The sequence below is a fragment of the Muscardinus avellanarius genome (genome assembly GCF_963383645.1).
Source record: "Muscardinus avellanarius genome assembly, chromosome: 10".
In the NCBI taxonomy this organism is placed as follows: domain Eukaryota; kingdom Metazoa; phylum Chordata; class Mammalia; order Rodentia; family Gliridae; genus Muscardinus; species Muscardinus avellanarius.
In genome coordinates, this window is record NC_137796.1 from 47,394,005 (window position 1) to 47,415,678 (window position 21,674).

Here is a 21,674-nt window from a genome sequence, read left to right on the forward strand (position 1 = left end):
CAGTATTTGCAACGCGGCATGCACAGAGAAATATCGCAGAAAATAAAAACCAGATGCTTCCCCTAATCAGCAATAACTAGGAGGAAACAGGCAACAGAAAGAGGTCGAGCTATAGAAAAGGCCCTATAGTGAAGCAATTAAGGTGACCAATCAGAGGGTATGGAATGGGGGAGAATGGAGCCTCTTTAAAAAGCAGGAGGTACATAAACACATGTATCAAAGTTAATCACCAAACAAGCATGGGATCGAGGGAGGGGGAGGGAATGGGATGGGGACTGGATGAGAGCTAATTGGATGATGTGTGCTTGTATATCCTCTCAAGTCTTATATTCCAATGTGATGTATGATTACAATGCACCAATAAAAATAAATTTAAAAAACAACCACATGCTTTCCCTAAGTAACAGGAGGAGTTTGAGTTATAGAAAGGGCCCTATAGGGAAGCAATTAAGGTGACCAATCAGACAGGATAGGATGGGGGAGGATGGAACCTCTTTAAAACTCAGGAGGTACATAAAGAAATGTATCAAAGATAATCACCAATCAAGCATGGGATCAAGGGAGGGGGAAGGAATGGGATGCGGATTGGATGAGGGCTAATTGGATGATGAGTGCTTGTATATCCTCTTAAGTCTTGTATTCCAATGTGATGTATGATTACAATGTACCAAAAAAAATTAAAAAAATAATGGATTAGGGTTTAGTAATTAAACTTTGCCTGAGAAAATTATATTTTAAAATCTTGTTTCAATTTTATTATTTAAAAAGTTCCAAAAATTCCCATATCAGTTCGCTTAAACATAATTTGTTTTCTCAACCTGGCTACCTAATTTTTCAAAGAAGGCCACAACTATGCCTCCCAGCACACAAGCTCTACTTACAATGTAACTGTGACTTCCACTGAGAAATGAGATCTATATCCCTTTCCCAGGAGCCTGGTGGGCTTGCAAACAATATGGAAGTTATATGATGTAACTCTAAAACTAGATCAGAAAAATACCATGCACTTATGACTTGTTTTCTTGGATGCTCACTTTTGAAACCCAGCAACCATGTTGTTAGGAAGCCCAACCAACTACATAGGAAGGCACTAAGTATTGGAGAAAATAACTCCAGTTGGAGTCCAGGCAAAAGCCAGTATCAACTACAAGAAATGTGACAACATGTCTTCAGATGGTTCCAAATATTTTGTTACCATAGGCCTTCAAGTCTTCCAGGTTGAGGTCCCTGGAATAGAGACAAACTCCCATGCTGTACCCATTCTGAATTCCTAATCACAGACTCCATTACATTACGAGATGGTTACTGATTTACACAACTAAGTTTCAGAAGAACACCAATTATAATCAGTTTCAGCTGTGGATCAGCATCACACCTGCCCATCTCATGTCTTAACTACACAGCAGATACAGAAGGTATTAGAAAATGGGCTAAATTTGAACAACCCACGTGTTACCAAAATTCTAAAGCAAAACAAAAGAAAGAGAAAATTTAAATCATTAATATCAAATAGGAAAATAAATTTAAAAATTTAAAATTCTACAGCAAACTTTTCAAGTATCTTTTTTTTTTTTTTTTCGTTTTTCTTTTTGTGGTACTAGGGATGGAACCCAGGGGCATTCTACCTCTGAGCTATATCCCAAGCCCTAACTTTTTATTCTTTATTTTGAAACAGGATCTCACTGAGTTGCAAAGGGCCTCACAAAGTAGCTGAGGCTGTCCAAGAACCTGGATCCTCTTGCCTCTGAATCCCAAATGCTAGGATTACAAGCGTGCACCACCACACTCAGCTCTTTTTCAAGTATCTTAATCCTGTATTTCTGAACATGACAAAAATATTGACAATCAAACCGGGTGTGGTGGCGCACGCTTGTAATCCCAGCATTCCGGAGGCTGAGACAGGAGGATTGTAGTTTGCAGACAGCCTCAGGTACTTAGTGAGGCCCTCTGCAACTCAGTGAGACCCAGTTTCAAAATAAAGAATAAAAAATAGGGCAGAGGGTGTAGCTTGGAGGTCAAATGCCCCTGTGTTCCATCCCCAGACCTGCAAAAAAAAAAAAAAAAAAAAAAAAAAAAAAAATATATATATATATATATATATATATATATATATATATATATAGACAAGCAAATAGGGTAATTACACTGGCATAAAAAATGAGGTATGATTTCAAAGAAAACAAATACTAAGGAAACTCAACTCAGTAATTGTTTGTTAAGGATATATCAAAGCAAATCTAGAAAAATATTCACTCTAATTATTAGTAAGACAAACACACAAACTGCAATGATGGGTTAAATCTTTTACCCATTAAACAACACAAAGCACTGAAATAATAGTTAACACAAGATATGTGAAGATGGTGTTGTAAATTTGCTTAATTCTTTCTTAAAGTACTTTGGAGACCAAACCTGCGTGTCATGTAGTACTGAGGTCTACAATTACATTATCTCTTCAGGGAACAGGCTTTCAGCCAAAAATATTAACTTTGATATGGAGCCAAAAATGAAGGTGGTAGATTTAATTCACTGATAAAATGGCCATACACGATTAGCTCTAAAACAAAAACCTTAAAATCCACAATACAGTTGGTTATGATTTTTTAAAAAGTGGCAGGAGGAAATGGAAGGAAGGAAGCAGTACAAATCAGTCCTGCTGACAATCTCCATCTCCATGAAAACAGCATCTCAACAAAAGAAACTAGCATAAATTTGAACAGAGAACTGAGAATAAAGCGAGAAGGTAGATCAGAGAGCGGAAAAGTATCCCACCTGGTTCAAATAGCTGTGGCCACGAGCACTGGGACTGCCAGCACTGCAGCCTTTAAAAAGCCCCAGCTAAAAAGCCAGTGGCTTGAAACAAAGTAAGCAGCTGCAGCTCACTGACTCCTCCTGCCTGGACTGAGGCAACAACTTTCAGCACTGACAGCCAAACACCACATTCTCCCAAGATCCAGAGTGACCCTCAACAACACTGTAAGTGAACCAGCTGTCCCCACAGGAGACCACCCAGTGTGGTTACAATGACTTGCGCAGTAAGCAATGTATTCACAGGGCCTGAGAATTTGCAGTTCATCCTGATAAAGGTTGGGTAGAGTCTGCTGTCAGGCACAGCAGAGGCTCAGATTAGCAGATAGCTGCTAGGGCCAATCAGGCAAAGAGGCCAACAGTTCCCAGTGCTCAGAGCCCTAGTAGGATCTCCAGAGGTGACCAGGGAAAAGTCAGACCAACCCAGCCCTAGCTGTGGAGAACACGAACTCCCATATATTCACTGGATCTGATCCCAGTGAAACCTGCCGCCTATGCAGGCAAAAGAGAGACTCGGGCACACTATCAGTGGAAAAGCATGAAGACCTGCACTTAACACTAGATCCAGCCCCAGTGATACCAGCCACTGGTGTAGACTGAGTCTCAGAGATAGGTCTTTTTTGAGAGCTCAGAGACCCAGGCTTGCAGCAGGAAATATGTCAATGGCATTTGGTGACTGCACAGGAAGAGACACCAAGCCAGGGTCCCAATCACTGAAGGAGACCAAAAGGTGGGGCTGTAAACAGACATCATTACTATAGGTTACAGAGCAAATGAGAGTGCTTGGGATGTGCCCAAGAACCTATTATAGAATATGAACCTTAAAAGGCTGAAAGAATCCACGTAGACCAAGGAGGACCTCCGAAGCCAAGTCTGCTCATATGCATATTTATGTAGGGTTGTATTATTTTGTTATTCTGTTTTGCTTTTTGTTATTTTGTGTTATGTGTGTGCTTGTTTGCTCTCTTCACCACCCCTTTCACAAGCTTCTTCCCTCATACATAGCTACTCTCTTCTCTCCATCCCTTTCCCTTTTTTTCTTTGTCTTGTATTAAATCTACTTCATAGCACTATACTAAATACGCTATATTGGTTACTACAACCTCCTATATATTCACTATTTCTACTATCTACTATACACTACCTTAGCAAACTCAAACTCTCATTCCATTCGACTTTACCCTATTATTGCACTTCACCACTCAACCTTTACCATTGAATACAACACAACTTACCCTTGTATATACCAGCTGACACTTCCAGACTGAGAAAGCTATCCAAAGCAACAAAGATACAAACTTAAGAAACCTGAAATCATGAGAAGAATAACAAGGAAGCAATGAGCTCCTATAATTTCACAATAAAAGAACCCAACAACACAGAATTGCAGAGATTGCCAGAAAAACAAATAAGAAAATTAACAGCAAAAATGATACAAGATTTCCAAAAAGGAATTACAGAGAGCCTGAAAGAAATAAAGGAATAAAGAAACTGACATCCTAAATAGGAATCAGAGAGAAGCTCTGAAGGATACAATCATTAAAGTGAAGGCATCAAAACAAACTATAAACAATAGATTAGAACACATGTAAAACAGGATCTTGCTCTTAGAAGATGATCACTCCAAAAATGAACACACATTATATAATTTTTCTAAATTATATAATTTAGAAAAAACAATTTGACAGCATGAATAAGATATTGAAGAGATATGGGCCCATCTTAAAACAACTAACCTGAGTATAAAAGGCATAGAAGATGGTGAAACCAAAGGGATCATAAATCATTTCAAAGATTAGAAAATTTTCAGAACATAGGAAAAGAGGTTGATACACAGGTTTAGGAAGCTTATAGGACCCCCTTTTGACAAGATCAGAGAAAAAGTTCACCATGTCACATAATAAATAGACTGACTAATGTAGAAGCCAAGGAGAGAATCTTAAAGCCAACAAAAGCAAAAGACCAAGTGACATTCAGAGGCAAACCAATTAAAATCACTCCAGACTTCCCAAATCATGTCATGAAAGCCAGAAGGACCTGAAGCAACATATTCCAAACTCTGAAAGAAAACAACTTGAAGCCAAAACTTTCCTACCCAGAAAAACTACCTCTCAAATTCAACAGGGAAATAAATCTTCCACAACAAACAGAAACTGAAAGAATTTATGTCTTCCAAACCAGCAGTAGAGAAGATACGCAAAAAGATTAACTGCAAAAAATAAATAAGTAATAAATGCCAGAACCAGAGAAATAATAATTTCCATCAAACAACTAAGAACAAACAGAAATACTACCTCAAACAGAAGCTAAAACTCAAAATATTAGAAATAAAAATCATCTTTCAATAATCATAAATGGCTCAATGTACATAAATGTACATAAATGGCTTCAATTCTGTAATAAGGTGGAAAAATGGATTAAAAACCAGAATTCACCGGGCGTGGTGGTGCACACTTGTAATCCCCGCATTTGGGAGGCGAAACAGGAGGATCACGCTGGTTTGAAGTCAGCCTCGTTGGCTTAAGAGACTGTTTCCAAAAATAAAAAAGTACAAAATAGGTCTGGGAATGTAGGCCAGAGGTAGAAGGGTTTCCAGGAACCCCAGTACCACCAAAAAAAAAAAAAAAAAAAAAAACCAGAATTCACCTATATGCTCCCTGTAACAAATGCACCTCACAAGTAAAGATAGTCATAAAGTAAAAGTGAAGGGCTAGAGTGAAGTAATCCACGCTAGCGAAATTCTAAGATAAGCAAGAGTAGCAACTATGATATCAGACAAATTAGACTTCAAGCCCAAGCTTATGAGAAGAGACAAAGCAGGTCATTTTTACTAGTAAAACAAACAATCTAGAAAGAGGAAATAATGATAGTCAACATTTATGCCCCAAACATAGGTGCAGCCACTTTCATAAAACAAAATCTTCGTGATAATCATACATAGATCCCAATACAATAATACTGGGAGACTTCAACACTCCTCTCACAATACTAGACTGATCTTCTAGACAAAAAGTCAGTAAAGAGGCCTTAGACCTAAAGAGCACTATAAGCCAAATGGACCTATTAGATACATAGACAATATTCCACCCAACTATAGCAGAGTTCACATTTTTCTCAGCTGCTCATGGAACTTTCTCCACAGCCTGGGCCACAAAAGCAAGCACTAGCAAATTCAAAAAGTGTTACATAGCTAGGCATGGTGGCACATGCTTGTAATCCCAGCATTTGGGAGATGGAGACCAAAAGGATCATGGTTCGCAGACAGCCTTGGCTACTTGACAAGGCCCTTCGCAACTCAGTGAGACCCTGTTTCAAAAATAAAAAGACTAGAGCTGGGCATGGTGGCACATGCTTGCAATCCAAGCATTCAGGAGATGGAGACCGGAGGATTGGGTTTGCGGCTCGTGAACAGCCTCAGCTACTTAGCAAGGCCATTTGCAAACTCAGTAAGACCCTGTTAAAAAAAAAAAAAACAACTAAAAAAAATAGGGATGGGGTGTAGCTCAGAAGTACAATGCCCCTGGGTTCCATCCCTAGTACTTCAAAATAAATAAATAAAAATAAAAAGACTAGCCAGATGCTTGCTTGCAATCCCAGCATTTGGAAGGTGAAGACTGGAGGATCGCAGTTTACGGACAGCCTCCGCTACTTAGCAAGGCCCTTCACAACTCAGTGAGACCTTATTTCAGAAAAAAGAATAAAAAATGGGGCCGGGGGTATAGCTCAGAGGTTGAATGCCCTGGGTTCCATCCCCAGTACTGCAATAAATAAATAAATAAATAAATAAATAAATAAATAGACTAAAAACTAAGACTGGGGGTGTAGATCATAAGGTACAGTGCCCCTGGGTTCCATCCCTGGTACCAAAAAAAAAAAAAAAAAAAAATGTGACATACTCCCCTACATATTCTCAGACCACAATGGAATTAAACTAGAAATCAAACTAGAAGATCCAGAGTAACCACATAAACATGTGGAGACCGAACGCCACACTGCTGAACCAGGAATGGGTCATAGAAGTAGTAAGGGGTAAAATTAAGAAATTCAAGCCGGGCTTGGTGGTGCACACTTGTAATCCCAGCATTTGGGAGGCTGAGACCGGAGGATTGTGGTTCACAGCTAGCCTCAGCTACTTAGTGAGGTCCTTTGTAACTCAGTGAGACTCTGTTTCAAAATAAAGAATAAAAAAATTGGGCAGAGGGTGTAGCTCAGAGGTCAAATGCCTCTGGGCTCCATCCCTAGACCCGCATTAAAAAAAAAAAGAAATTCATAGAAACAAATGAAAATGTTTTTTGACACAACATGTCAAAATCTCTGGTACACCTTGAAGGCAGTATTAAGAGGAAAACTCATAGCACTGAGTGCCTACATAAGAACAAAAAAAAAATATCACCAAATAAATAACCTAATGACATACCACAAAGCCTTTGAAAAACAGGAAGAGTCTAATCCCAAAGCCAATATAAGACAGGAAATTATTAATGGATTACATAACTATAGGATATGTAAACAATGGGATTTTACTCAGCCATAAAGAAGAACAAAATTATGTTATCTGTAGGGAAATGAGTGGAGATGGAGAATAGTATGCTAAATGATATTAAGTCAGTCACACAAAGTAAAAAATCGGATGTTCTCCCTAATATGTGGAAGCTAGGGAGAAAAAAGGTCATAGAAGGAACTCTAGATGAAGATGAAGATACTATAGATAAACAAATAAGGCGATCTAACTGAGGAGATTGGGGGGATATTCTCTAATGCACATGATGTACATTAACAAGCATATCAAAGTCAATCTCTAAGCCAAACATGAGAAGAAGTGAGGGGGGAATAGGGAAGAAATTGAGAAAGGGCTAAATGAGTGATATTTCCATTTATGCCTCTATCATCTTGTAGTCCATTAAGATGTATGACTTCAATGCACCAATAAAAATTTTTTAAAAAGGTGAGCGGGGGATTTTAAAAAGTAGCCTAAAAAGACCTTTAAAATAAACCTACTCAAATATCCACAAGAATTGAGGCTGGTGGCACATGCTTATAATTCCAGGACTTGAGAAGCAGAGACAGGAGGACCTCAAGTTTGTAGCCAGCCTCAGCAACAAAGCCCTACAAAACTTAGGGAGATCCTGTTTCAAAATAAAAAGTAAAATAGGACCAGGGGCTCAGAGGTAGGATATCCCTAGGATCAATTCCTAGTAATACACACACACACACACACACACACACACACACACACACCCCTAAGAGATAAAACAAGGAATACCATTTATGAAACAAAACAGATATAAAAAGACAGGTAAAAAAAACAAATTAGAACTCAAAACAATAAGAATAATTATAAATTGATCCAGGTACAGTGATGCATGCCTGTAATCCCAATGCTTGGAGGCTGAAACTGGAGGACAGCACTGAGATAGGAGAAGTGCAGGTTCAAGGACAATCTCAGCAATGTAGTGAGGCTTTCAGCAACTTAGTGAGACTGTTTCCAAACTAAAAATAAAAAGGGCTATGGATAAACCTCAGAGGTAGAGTGCTCCTGGGTTCGCTCCCCAGTACTCCCTAAAACATAAACACTTACCAAGTTGAAAACTGAAAAGATAGAGTAAATACTAGGCTAGAACAAAGAGAAAAATGATAATTTTTTTAAAAATCAGCTGGGCAAGGTTGCACATGTCTGTGATGCCAGCGACTCAGAAGGCTGAAGGAGAAGGATCACACATTTGAGGCCAGCCTGATCAACATAGTAAGGAGTCTCAGAACAAAAAACTCCAAACCTCTCAAAAATCAGGAGAGACAGAGAAACACTGACCTTTGTCTAACAGAGTCCAAGAGAGTAAAAGTAGAAGGGAAAAAATCTTTAACATTGTTGACATTTAATATGTCCCCAAATACAAATTATATATCAATTTTGTAATTGTCAAATATATTTTGAACTATCCATTGCTAGATCGATTGTAAACAAAATTGTAGAGGGTTTTCTCTTAAAAATACAAAAAGAAAACCAATAGAACCACTAGTTACTTATAAAGAAAGCTCAACAGATTTTTAAAATTTTTATTTTATTAGTGCATTATAATTATACATGATAGTTAGGTTCAATGTGACAACACATGCAAACAACTCTTGGTGTATTTCCCTTCACATCCCACTCCTCCCTCCCCCATGTTAATGAAATTGGTAGTGACAATACCTTCACGAGTTGCTGCAGTATTATTTGAACTATTTGTTCTTCACTCCTCCCTCTTCGCTCTTCCTAACTCCCTCCAAGCCCCTCCCATTATTCTATAGGTCCCTTGTCAAATGATTTAAAGTCCCTTATATTTCCTATTTTCTCTCTGGTTTCCACATATGGAAGAAAACATACAATCCCTGACCTTCTCAGACTAACTGATCTTGCTTAGCATAATATTCTCTAGTTTCATCCATTTTGCTACAAGTGACATAATTTGCTCTTATTTATGGCTGAATAAATTCCACTGTGTTATCTATGCCACGCTTTCTTTACCTATTCATCTGTTGTTTGACAGCTGGTTGGTTCCGTAATTTGGCCTCTATGAATTGTGCTGCTATAAACATGGATATACATGTATCACTATAATATTCTGACTTTAATTCTTTTCAGAAGATACTACAGAGACGTATAGGTGGGTTATATGATGGTTCCATTCCTACCTGACAAAGCTTCAAACTGATCTTGATAGTGGTTGTACTAATTTACAATTCCATCAACAGTGTGAGAGAGTTCCTATTTCCCCACATCCTCACCAGTATTTGTTACTGTTTGTATTCTTGAAGACTGCCATTCTAACTGGAATTAGATGGAATCTCAGTGTAGCTTTGATTTGCATTTTCCCAACTGCTAGTGATGTCAGACATTTTTTCATATATTATTGGTCAACAGAACTAACAGAAGAACATTAAGTTTTGTCTTAAATGTTAATGGAAAATAATCAAGAACCTAAGATACTAAATGCAGCTTATCCATTACCACACTTGAACGCATACTACCCAGAATCCTCTGCTAAAATATCTACATTATTTAAGAATAAAAATAAACCAGTAGTGCAGTTAACAATAGTAATAATAATAGCCAACATTTACTTGTGCTGAGTGTTAAACGAATACTTATATTTAGTATTATATGAATTTTTTTCTGTGTATGTGGTAGTGGAATTAAACTGACTGACAGTTCAAATTTATGAAAGATCTTTGAGATGTGGAATTAAAGATTGAGTCTATCTCCCACATGCACTGATTATCCTTAATTTTTGCACTCTACTGCTTAAAACAAAAGTCAATCATAAATGTAAATTAAATACCTAATTCATTCTTTTGTTTTACAAGACAGGGTCTTGTTGTGCTGATGAGGCTGGCCTCAAACTCTTAGGTTTAAGTACCCATCCTTCTTTAGCCTCCCAAGTTAGTTGGGACTACAGCTCACAAATGCCTGTTATATGTCTTTACATTATAGTAAACTCACCAAGTTTGAACTGCAGAACAAATTATCACTTTCAGCCTCTGTATAAAAAACTGTTCCATTAAATTAAGAAGAAAGGTAAGAGAATTACCACAGCCCTTCTAAACAACCTTTATAATTCTCAGCTAGTTAAGGGGTAGGAGTATAGCTCAGTGGTAGAACATGTATGAGGCCCCAAAGCTGTATGTAAGCTGGGTTTCATTCTCAGCACCCCTCAAAAAAGATACTATTTTATGCTATCTATGAAATATACCCAATTAGTAGAACTCACCAAGTACTGTAGCAGTTGGCTCTAGGTCACCGACAACACCCTTGTACCTTGTAATCTGGGGAGATTGTGCCAAAAAATTGAAACCATGGGAATCTGAAAGGATAAATTTCAAAATTAAAGCATGAAATAAAATGCTAAAAAAAATGTGAATTTAGTGACATACTACTTTTGCTCTTGGTTTCCCTGTAAGGTTACTAGAGCATAACATAAGCAGTATGTGAGGAGACTAAAACCTAAAAGCAAAGAGAAACACGTTAAATTGCTTCCACAGTCTATCATTAACTCTTCTCATACTTTTATGCAAAGGGTCACTGGCAATAAATAGTCCTTTAAAAATGCCTAAAACTTGCCAGGTGTGGTGGTGCACACTTGTAATCACAGCATTCAGGAGGCTGAGACCAAGGATTGCGGTTCACAGACAGCCTCAGCTACTTAGAAAGGCTCCTTGCAACTGTTTCAAAGATCCTGTTTCAAAAAAATAAATAAAAGCTGGGCGTGGTAGCGCATGCTTGTAATCCCCGCACTTTTTTGGAGGCAGAGACAGGAGGATTGCGCAGGTTCGAAGCCAGCAGCGCGCTCTGGCTTAGGAGACCCTGTTTCCAAATAAAAATGTAAAAAATAGGTCTGGGAGTGTAGCCCGGAGGTAGAAGGGCTTCCAGGAACCAGAGTACCACCAAATAAATACATACATACATACATACATACATACATACATACATACATGCATACACTAAAAAAAATAAGGCTGGGGATGTAACTCAGAGGTACAATGGTCCTGGGTTCCACCCCCAGTAATGCAAAAAAAAAAATGCCTTAAACTCTAAATATCCAAAACCTTACTTTGCTAAAATCTTTAATTACAAACATCTGGACTTCTTTAAATAAAATAAGCTGGGTGTGCTGTCCCATGCTTATAATCCCAGTACTTGGGAGGATGAGATGAGAGGATCGCAGATTCAAGGACAGCCTCAGCAAGTAGTGAGATTCTTATCAACATAGTGAGACCCTGTTTCAAAATAAAAATAAAATAGGTAGGGGGGATATAGCTCGGAGGTAGAATGCCCCTGGGTTCAAACCCTAAGTATACACACACACACACACACACACACACACACACACACACACACACACACACACACACTTAAATAAGAAATTAAGAGTTTTTTCCATGCTTTCACAAAAACAAATAAATTTTAGGGCCACAGAATCTATCATAGGCTTCTCAGAATAAAACTTTAGTTCTTCAAGTCCAAGTCCAAGTCCAGAGTCACCATTCAGGTAAAAGCTGGTACAACAACTCATATCAACACATGAAGATTATTTTTTTTTTTTTTTGTGTGTGTGTGTGTGTGTGTGTGTGTGTGTTGCTGGGGATGGAACCCAGAGGCTTTTTACCTTTGGGTTACACTCCCAGACCTATTTTCTATTTTATTTGGAAACAGGGTCTCACTAAGGTGCTGAGAGCCTCGCTAAGTAGCTGAGGCTGGCTTCGAACCTGTGCGATCCTCCTGTCTCAGCCTCCCAAGAGCTGGGATTACAAGCATGCGCAACCACGCCCAGCTCCACATGAAGATTATAAATAAGGTAATTTAAAGGAAACACACTATTAATAAAGATCCACTCACTTTTCATTCCTTGGAAATCTTTTCTTTGCAAAATCTCTGGCCAAAGACTAAGTGCTGGATTGAGTTTCCTAGACAAGGAAGCTGACTTTATACTGAATCTTGGCTTCTCTAAAGAATCAAAATTTTTATTCTCTTTGGGTGATACATAGCATGCGAAGTTCTTTGCAACTAGATCATCATTAATACAAACCTGTAAAATTTTAAAATATTTAATGGATAATGAAACACATGTAGTCAATTGACTATAAAGAAAATATTCTCAAACTTAACCCCAAATGTCAATTTTCAATAAAACTTTCATAGAACATAATTTGATCAATTCCTTTACTTCTGCTCTGATAAATGAATTAAATACTTCTCATGAACTCTAATGAGAAAACAATAAAGATCTGTATGAAATACAAGAAGCATAGCATGCACATGTATGGGGGGTGTCTGTATGTGTGCCTGTCTGAGGATTAAACCCAGGCGCATTCTACCTCCATGCTACAACCCTAACTCCTTTTTGTTTATGTATTTAGTGGTACTAGAGTTGGAATCCAGGAACATTCTACCTCCAAGTTACACCTGCAATCCTATTTTATATTTATTTTGAAACAAGGTCTTGCTGAAGCTGTCCCTCTATCTCACCCTCCCAAGCACTAGGATTAAAGTACTAGGATTAAAGAGATGCACCACCATACTGGGCTTACTTTTTGTTTTGAAGCAGGGTCTCACTAGGTTGTTGAAAAATCTCACTATATTGAAAAGGTTGGCCTCAAACCTTTCATCCTCCTGTCTCAGCCTCCCATGTACAGGGATTACAGGTATGTGCCAACATGCCTGGTAAAAGAACGTGTGTGTGTGTGTGTGTGTGTGTGTGTGTGTGTGTGTGTAGGGGTGTGTGTACTGGAGATTGAACTCAGAGGCATTCTACCTTCCATTTCTACTCCCAGCCCAACAGAATGGGAGATGATTTTTTGCCAACTACTCCTCCAATACAGGACTAATATCTAGAATATACAGAGAACTCAAGAAAATCAGCACTAAGAAAACAAATCCCCAATCAAAAAATGGGCAACTAAATAGACATTTCACAAAGAAAGAAATACAAATGGCCAATAAATGCATGAAAAAATGCTAAATATTATTAGCAATCAGAAAGATGCAAATTAAAACTACCCTGAAATTTCACCTAACTCCATCTAGAATAGCAACCACTCAAAACACAAACAACAACAAATGCTGGCAAGGATGTGGAGAAGTGGAAACTTTAATACACTGTTGGTGGGACTGCAAATTAGTACAATCACTTAGGAAAACAGTATGGAGGATACTCAGAAGAATGGGAAGGACTTACCATATAATCCAGCAATACCACTTCTGGATATCTACCCAAAAGAACGGAAACCAAACTACCAAACTAATGCATGTATATCTATGTTCATAACTGCACAATTCACAAATTGCCAAACTATGGGACCAGCCAAGATGTCCATCAATAGATGAATGGATACAAAACTATGGGATATGTATACAACAGAATTTTACTCGGCCAAGAAAATTGTGTAAAGAAAAACACAATTACATCATTTACAGGGAAATGGATGGAACTGGAGATTACGCTAAGTGAAACTTGTTAGTCACACACACACAAAAAGAAACCGGATGCTTTCCCTAATATGTGGAAGCTAGGGAGAAAATTGGTCATAGGAGGAACTGTAGACTAAGGAGATACTATAGATGAGCAAAAAAGGAGATGGGAGGGGGGAAGAGAGAAATTCTCTAATGCACATGATGTATTTTAACAAACATATCAATGTCAATCACTATGCCATATATGAGAAGGAGGGAGGGGTGGGAATTGGGTAAGGGCTAATTGGGTGATGTGTGCATGTATGTCTCCACCATCTTGTATCCCATTAAGATATATGACTACAATATACCAATAAAAAATTTTAAAGAATGAATCTCATTATTAAAAAATAACAGAGTCACTTTGAAAACAGTAGTTTGGTTGTAATGATATAAAGAATAGAGATAAGTATCTTTTCCATAGAGATGTGGGTTAGCAATTCTGAAATTACTTTATGTAAATATTATTGATCAAATAAGTACACGGTAGCAAATAAGAGTGGATTTCTTATACTAAAGAAAATGTTAAGAAAAGGGCAGGCTAGAATGAACCCTATGATTTTTAGACTGAAATTAGAGGAATCGCAGCTCCTAATTCATGTACAGATGGATAGATGAGATAAAAATAAATTAGGTGTCTGCATGAGTTAGTGAAGTGCCTACATTTCCTCTTTCTGCTGAGAATATGCACAATTGGTGAAACCACAGGAGCAGTAAACACACCTTATGCCCTCATTTTTATACCTCACTAGCACTCTTTAATAAAAGGAACCAACACCTTTTGGTAAATGGTTGATTATAGAGCTCGGGCTAGAAAATGACAAAATGATCCTGGAGCATTCTGTGATACTAGGAAGGTAAGTGTTCAAACAATGACAAGGTACACTAGAAAGACAGTATTCCCTGTTTGAAGAAATCAGGTTTGATTAGATTGTTCAGGCAATCTAAGCAAGACAATAATGACAGCAATGAATTATACCCCTCCCAAAATAAAACAACTCAAAATCTATATTAGTCTAAACTGGTAAACCCGGAGTGGTGCCGGTGTAATCCCAGTACTTGGGAGGTTGACATAGGAGGATCATAGACTCACAGCCTGCCTCAGCTACTTAGCCCGGCATGGTGGCACACACTTGTAATCCCAGCATTTTGGAGGCTGAGACAGGAGGCTCGCAGTTTGCGGACAGCCTCAGCTACTTAGTGAGGCCCTTTGCAACTCAGTGAGACCCTGTTTCAAAATAAAGAATAAAATATAGGGCTGGGGGTGTAGCTCAGAGGTAGAATGCCCCTGGGTTCCATCTCCAGTACCGAAAAAAAATTAAAAAATAAAATAAGAATATGAAGAATAAATAAAAATAGGGCCAGGGGTGTAGCTAAGAGGTAGGATGACCCTGGGTTCTATACACAGTGCTACACATACATACATACATATATACATAAATATATAAATACATACATATATAGGTGAATAACCTAATATATGGGGAGAAGAAAGATTGTCACAGTAGAATTCCAATAAAAAATGTAGGATCTGGACTCATGCCTGTAATTCTAGTACTTGGGAGGCTGAGACAGGTTGGTGGCAGGTTTGAGGGCAGTGTGTAGTAATTTAGCAAGACTTTCAAAATAATAAATAAGGCTGGGGTGGCAGCCTATTTATGAGGTAGAGCACCTCTGGGTTCAATCGCCAGTATCACACATATATACAGAAGAAATAATGGAAATAGGTCAATAGTATAGCAGTAACTTTTACAGGCAAGAAATAATAATGAGTCATATGTGGTGGCACACACCTATAATCCCAGTACTTGGGGATTAGGCCCTTAGTGAGACCCTGTTTCAAAATTAAATTGAAATGCCGGGCGTGGTGGCGCACGCTTGTAATCCCCGCGCTTGGGAGGCAGAGACAGGAGGATCGCGCAGGTTCGAAGCCAGCCGCACGTGCTGGCTTAGGAGACCCTGTTTCCAAAAATGAAAATGTAAAAAATAGGTCTGGGAGTGTAGCCCGGAGGTAGAAGGGCTTCCAGGAACCCCAGTACCACCAAAAAAAAAAAAAAAAAAAAAAAATTAAATTGAAAAAGCTGGGAGTGTACGCCAGAGGTAGAATGCTCCTGGGCTCAACCCCAGTACCCCCTCTACACACACACACAATGAATGAATGAATGAATGAATGAATGAATGAATGAATGATGGTAATAATAAGAATAATCAGCAGCAGCATTAGCTGCCTACCGCGGCTGCCACCACCACCACCACCTCCACACACACTAGGTGTGGCGGCCCATACCTATAGTATCAGTACTTGGGAGGCTGAGACAGAAGGATCACAGGTTTGTGGCCAGTCTCAGCAACTTAGGCCCTCCACAATTTTGTGAAACCATTTCAAAATAAAAACATAAGATGGGCCTGGTGGCACATGCCTGTAATCCTAGTACTTGGGAGGCTGAGACAGGAGGGTTGTCAACTACTTAGTAAGACTCTCATCAACCTAGCAAGACCTTGTTTCAAAATAAAACAAAATATGCCTGAGGGTGTAGCTCAGAGGTAGAATGCCCCTGGGTTCAATCCCTAGCAACAAATAAAAAAAATAATAATATTACTGGTCATGGTGGTACATGTCTGTAATCCCAATATTTGGGAGGATCACAGGTTGCACAGTAATTTAGGGAGAACCCCTGCAACATAGTGATGGCCTGTTTCAGAATAAAATTTAAATTAAAACAGGGCTGAGAGTATAATTTGGAGGTAGAATGCTCCTGGATTCAATCTCCATTAACACACACACACAAACACACACATACGCACACACACGCACAGAGTAATTATCATGTGATTTAAAATTTGTAGGTGGAAGCCGGGTGTGGTGGTGCGCGCTTGTAATCCCAGAACTTGGGAGGCTGAGACAGGAGGATTGCACAGGTTTGAAGCCAGCTTCAGCTACTGAGTGAGGCTCTCAGCAACTTAGTGAGACCCTATTTCCAAATAAAGTATAAAATAGGTCTGGAGTATAGTCCAGAGGTAGAAAAGCCTCTGGGTTCCACCCCCCAGTACCACAAAAAAATAAATCCCTAGGTGGGGGTTAGGGCATAGCTCAATGTTACAGTGTGTTTATGTATGTGCATGCATTACACACACTTAGCATGTGTGGGGTTCTGAGTTCAATCTCCAAAACAGCAACAACAAATTCCCTGGGCTAGTGGCTCTCTGTGGGTTCTGGGAAGCCCTAGATCTATGTCCTGTATCCACTTCCCAAAAGGCAAAAATGCACCTTGTAGCAGATCTTGGAAAAGGCCACCAGTCAAACTATAGCAGCAAATAACCTGGGCAGAGAGGGTCATGTTCTCACACATCATGTCTACTTTCTTTCTACACTCATGGTATCTGAATTCTTAACACTGGGCCCACATGACTTACAATGACGAAATCTGTGACACTAAATGTGAAACATTTAGATAGCTTCTAAGCTGTGTGAATTAGTTTTCCGTAGTGTTTATTTGTCATTGATAAAAGTCAAAATTTAAATAATGATAAAATATTTAGAAAGTACAAATCTTTTACTTACTTTTTCATTTTTTATTGTTACATAAAGGTAAACCTCAAAAGTATCTCCTTCCACAGCACATAATTCCGCTTCCACCTGAGTAGTTGCTAAATGACAAAAACCAAAGAACAAATGAGCTGTTAGCAATCATGACCATGTCCCACCTATTAGTCTCTGCTAAGCTCCTAAGAGTACCCAGAGCCACAGAGCTAGTGGCTTCCTCAAGTAGGACGGGCTCCTAGAGTAGAAGGCAGGTGGGGCAAGTGAGCAGGCCATGGAAAAGGCTCCTGACTGGAGTGAGCCACAAATCCTCTGTCCCCATCAACGGAAACCCCTGCTACCTCATACCTCCTCAGATATGCAGTCCAAATTTCCAGTCCCAATCTTTCATCTGAGCACCCCTTCTCTGTTCCAGATGTCCCTGGATTAGACTTATTGGCTCTGTATTGGAGACTAAATAACCCAAACAGCAGGCCCATTTACGGATATTGGTCTTTTTGTTTTGTTTTTTTTTTTTCGTGTGTGTGTGTGTGTGTGTGTGTGTGTGTGTGTGTGTGTGTGTGTTGCTGGGGAGTGACCTCAGGGACATTCTACCTCTAAGCTATGCCCTCAACCCATTTTTAGAATTTTTTTTGTGTGTGTCTGTGTGTCTGTGTGGTACTGAGGATGGAACCCAGGAGCCTTCTATCTCTGAGCTATACCTGTGGCCATTTTTTATTCTTTATTTTGAAACAGGTAGGGTCTCACTGAGTTGCAAAGGGCCTAAGTGGCTGAGGCTGTCCTCTAACTAGGACACTCCTGTCTCAGCTTCTCGAATGCTGAGATTACAAGCCTGCACCACCACACCCAGCTAAAATATTTTGTTTTGAAACAGGATCTTGTTAGGTTGCTGAGTCTTACTACATTGCCAAGGCAAGCCTTGAACCTATGATCCTCCTGTTTCAGCCTCCCAAGTATTGGAATTTCAGGTGCACAATACCATTATCTTTACACATCTGATTTCATTTCATTTCTATCAGAACCTTTTGAGATAAGTACTGTTTTTATTTTATGGGTGAGAAGACCAAGCTCAGAGATAGTTAAGTAACTTGCCCACAGCTGCATACACAGAAGGTGGTAGGCACAATTCAGCCCTGGGAGTTTGCTTCCTCCAAACCCATATTCTCATCCCCCCGCATGTTCAATGGCCTCTCAAAGGCCCGAATTCCAAACCAAGAGACTCCCCAACCTCCTACTTCTCCCAGGTTCAAAGTTATCTGGCTTCTCCTTTACCCCGATGATGGGACAGCAAAGGAAAGGCCAGCACGCAACTAGTACCAGATGGCACCCTGGGCATCTGCACTTAACAGCAGCCAGCTCCTAGCAGTCAGCTGTCAGGATAACTGCCACAACAGTGTGTGTCTGTGACACAGAGGAAGCACACTAATAGGTAAAAACATCTCATACATCTTAAATTAACAATGATGATTGTTACACATCAAATATTCCTTGTTCACTAAAAAAGGTAGGCTTTTCATCAAATGTTAGTCTGATAAAATGCACATCAATTTGTTCTGCTGCACTGTACTCTTTAAGTAAGCCTCTTAAGAGGCAGGGGTTATTACTGAGTAGAGCTGTATCTACATAAACAGTCCCTTTCTACTTCCAGCTGTTCATTATTAGCATCCACATTCACCCTCAAAGTTTCAGGGGTACAGTCATTTGTGACGCTGATGAGGAGGAAGCTCCAGGTAACTTACAGAAAGCACATGAGGAAGGAGGGCCAAAGAGCTTAAAAGGCACATCTCAAACCCCCTGCTGACACGAGAGTAAACTACCATGAGTACTGGTGGAAAGCAAGCTGCACTGAATATGATGCAGTAGGCCTTACCCTTTACAATGTCCTGAAAGTACTGGACTGCCGCACTATCCCACTTTTTGGCAGGTCTGTAAGAGTAAACAGATGCAACTTCATTAAATAGAAACCTAAAGATAGTACACTAACACTGTTCAGTAAACCATTTAACACTGAATAATATGCCTAAGATACAGGTAACCGGGAGTGGGTATTCTACTCTCAGCCCTTTTAGAGACAGTGTCTCTCCAAGTTGCTGATGCTGGCCTTGAATTTGTGATCTTCTGCCTTGCTCTCCTGAGTAGCCAAAATTACAGGTGTGTTACATTGTGCCTAGCTGATTTGATTTTTAAGAAACTTACTAATTTGTGTGTGTGTGTGTACAGCAGAACTTTAGAACCAATGTCTTTATTTTACTGCCTGTGAAAGGGGGGTTACTGGGAAATGAATCCAGGGGCATTCTACCTTCAAGCTACACCGCCAGCCCTATTTTATTTTCTGTATTGAAAAAGGTCTCACTAGGTTGCTAAGAGTCTCACTAAATCACTGAAGCAATCCTCAAGCCTGCAATCCTCCCATCTCCACCTCCCAAGTACTGGGATTACAGGCATGTGCCACCACACTCATTTTTAAGAAATGCTTTGAAATTCTTTTTTTGTGGTGCTGGAGATTGAACCCAGGGATATTGTACCTCTGAGCTACATCCCTAGGTTCTCCCATTTTTTGTCATTTAAAAGCAGGATCTAAGTTGCTGAGGTTACCTTTGAACCTGTGATCCTCCTATCTGAGCCTCCCAAGTATTGGGGCTTACAGACATGTACCATCATGCCCAGCTGAAATTCTTGAACTAATGTGTTCAAATTCTTAGTTAAAAAACGATTTTTTGAATACTATGTCCAGGTACTGGGCCATGTATTTTATGCACATCATTTTATCTCTTTTTCAAAAGAACTCTTGAAGGATTGTGGTAGCACCTCTGATAAATAAAACTAACAGAAGCATAACAATACATTTTAACCTTATGCTTTTACTTTTGTTCCTGGCTCCCAAAAGCTGTTTTCTCCTCCTTTTTTTGCTACTTTTCCTATGATTCCCCCCCCCCCTAAGCACAGGAAAAATGTAGACAGAACAAACCTATATTGATCAAATGGGAAAGGGTACAAGGGTGCTAGAGTCAGCAGAGAGAAGTAGCTGGCTTTCTTCGACTACCTCTCAGAGTACTGGTTTGGCCAGCCTGTACCACAGGCTGTACCACAGCTTCCCAAATGCTGAGATCACAAGCGTGTACCACCACGCACAGGTGCCAACCTGTGCTGGACACCACTCAGGATCTCTGACTCAGGGAGCCTGTGTTCTGGCTGGAAGATAAGATTTGTCACAGGAAATCTGGGCTAATGGTGTTGGTCAGAAGATGCCAAGGCACTGGGTACAGTCATCTCCACAGGGGTCTGTCACGAGTCTGCACTGGCACAGGTGGTAGCAACACTGCAGAATGCAGGTCTTCACTTCCAGAGCTTACACTTGTAAAACAAACAAAAATAGGGGGTGCTCTCTTCACCTATGTATTTTACATGGATATGCCAAATGGCTTGGGAAAAATATAGCTAGCTATCAGGATGGAAATGGCTGCCAGGAGTGGTGGTGCACGCTTGTAGTCCGAGCATTCTCCCTACTGAAAAAATATATATATGGAAATGGTTGGTGGCGCACACTTGTAATCCCAGTATTTGGGAGGCTGAGATAGGAGGATCCAGGTTCACGGCCAGCCTCAGCTACTTAGTGTCTCATTATACTGGCCAGGCTGGCCTTGAATTCCTGGGCTCAAGAGCTCTTCCTGCCTCAGTATCTCAAGCACCTGGGATCACAAGTATGGGCCACAGAACTCAGCTAATAAACTTTTCTTTTAATGGTCCATGATCCCATGTTTTATGATTTTCTTTACACATAACTTACTATTAAAAGTGTTTAAAAGACAAAAAGCATAGAGATCAAGTCCTCTTCCAACCCCTGCTCTGAATAGGGAGCTGCCCAAGGCTTCTGTTGTACAGCCAGGTGTGAAAGACACTTCAGAGCTGCTTCCTGCAGAACAAAGGCCTGTGCAATTGCTCAGCACTCCAGCAAACGAATGACTTTAAATAAACATCCTGCACTCGACTTTAAGTCTTCTCCATGATTTAACCTACTGGAGGAGTTATACTTATGCAATCTCAGCCTTGTCTTCACAGAAGTCAATGTGTAAAGTAACAGGTTTTATGCAATGCAGTTTGAATTTTTTGGCTCTATAAGGAAGCTGCATAAAGGACTCTACTGCAACTCGAATGCTTCAAAGCAAAACAGAGACAGTTCCATTATAAACAAAAATTGTACATAACATTCTTTCAAAGTATGCCTACACAATTTATATACTTAATGTAAAAGAAATACCCTAATGTACATAATGTACATTCACAAACATGAGAAGGAGGGGGAGGCAATGGACTGGAAATTGGGGATTAAATGAGCAA

General features: G+C 39.6%; 1 pseudogene across 1 annotated transcript in view; it reads right to left on the reverse strand.

The window, feature by feature from the left end:
* LOC308268421 (putative ATP-dependent RNA helicase TDRD12) overlaps nt 1–21,674 on the reverse strand; it is a 110,646-nt pseudogene that overhangs the window by 73,675 nt on the left and 15,297 nt on the right. Inside the window, exons 4-8 of the transcript in view lie at nt 21,372–21,491; nt 19,207–19,262; nt 17,358–17,443; nt 12,182–12,371; nt 10,557–10,649 (exon numbers count right to left, since the gene is read on the reverse strand). The product of the transcript in view is annotated as a putative ATP-dependent RNA helicase TDRD12 (transcript). The remainder of the gene's footprint in view (nt 1–10,556; nt 10,650–12,181; nt 12,372–17,357; nt 17,444–19,206; nt 19,263–21,371; nt 21,492–21,674) is intronic.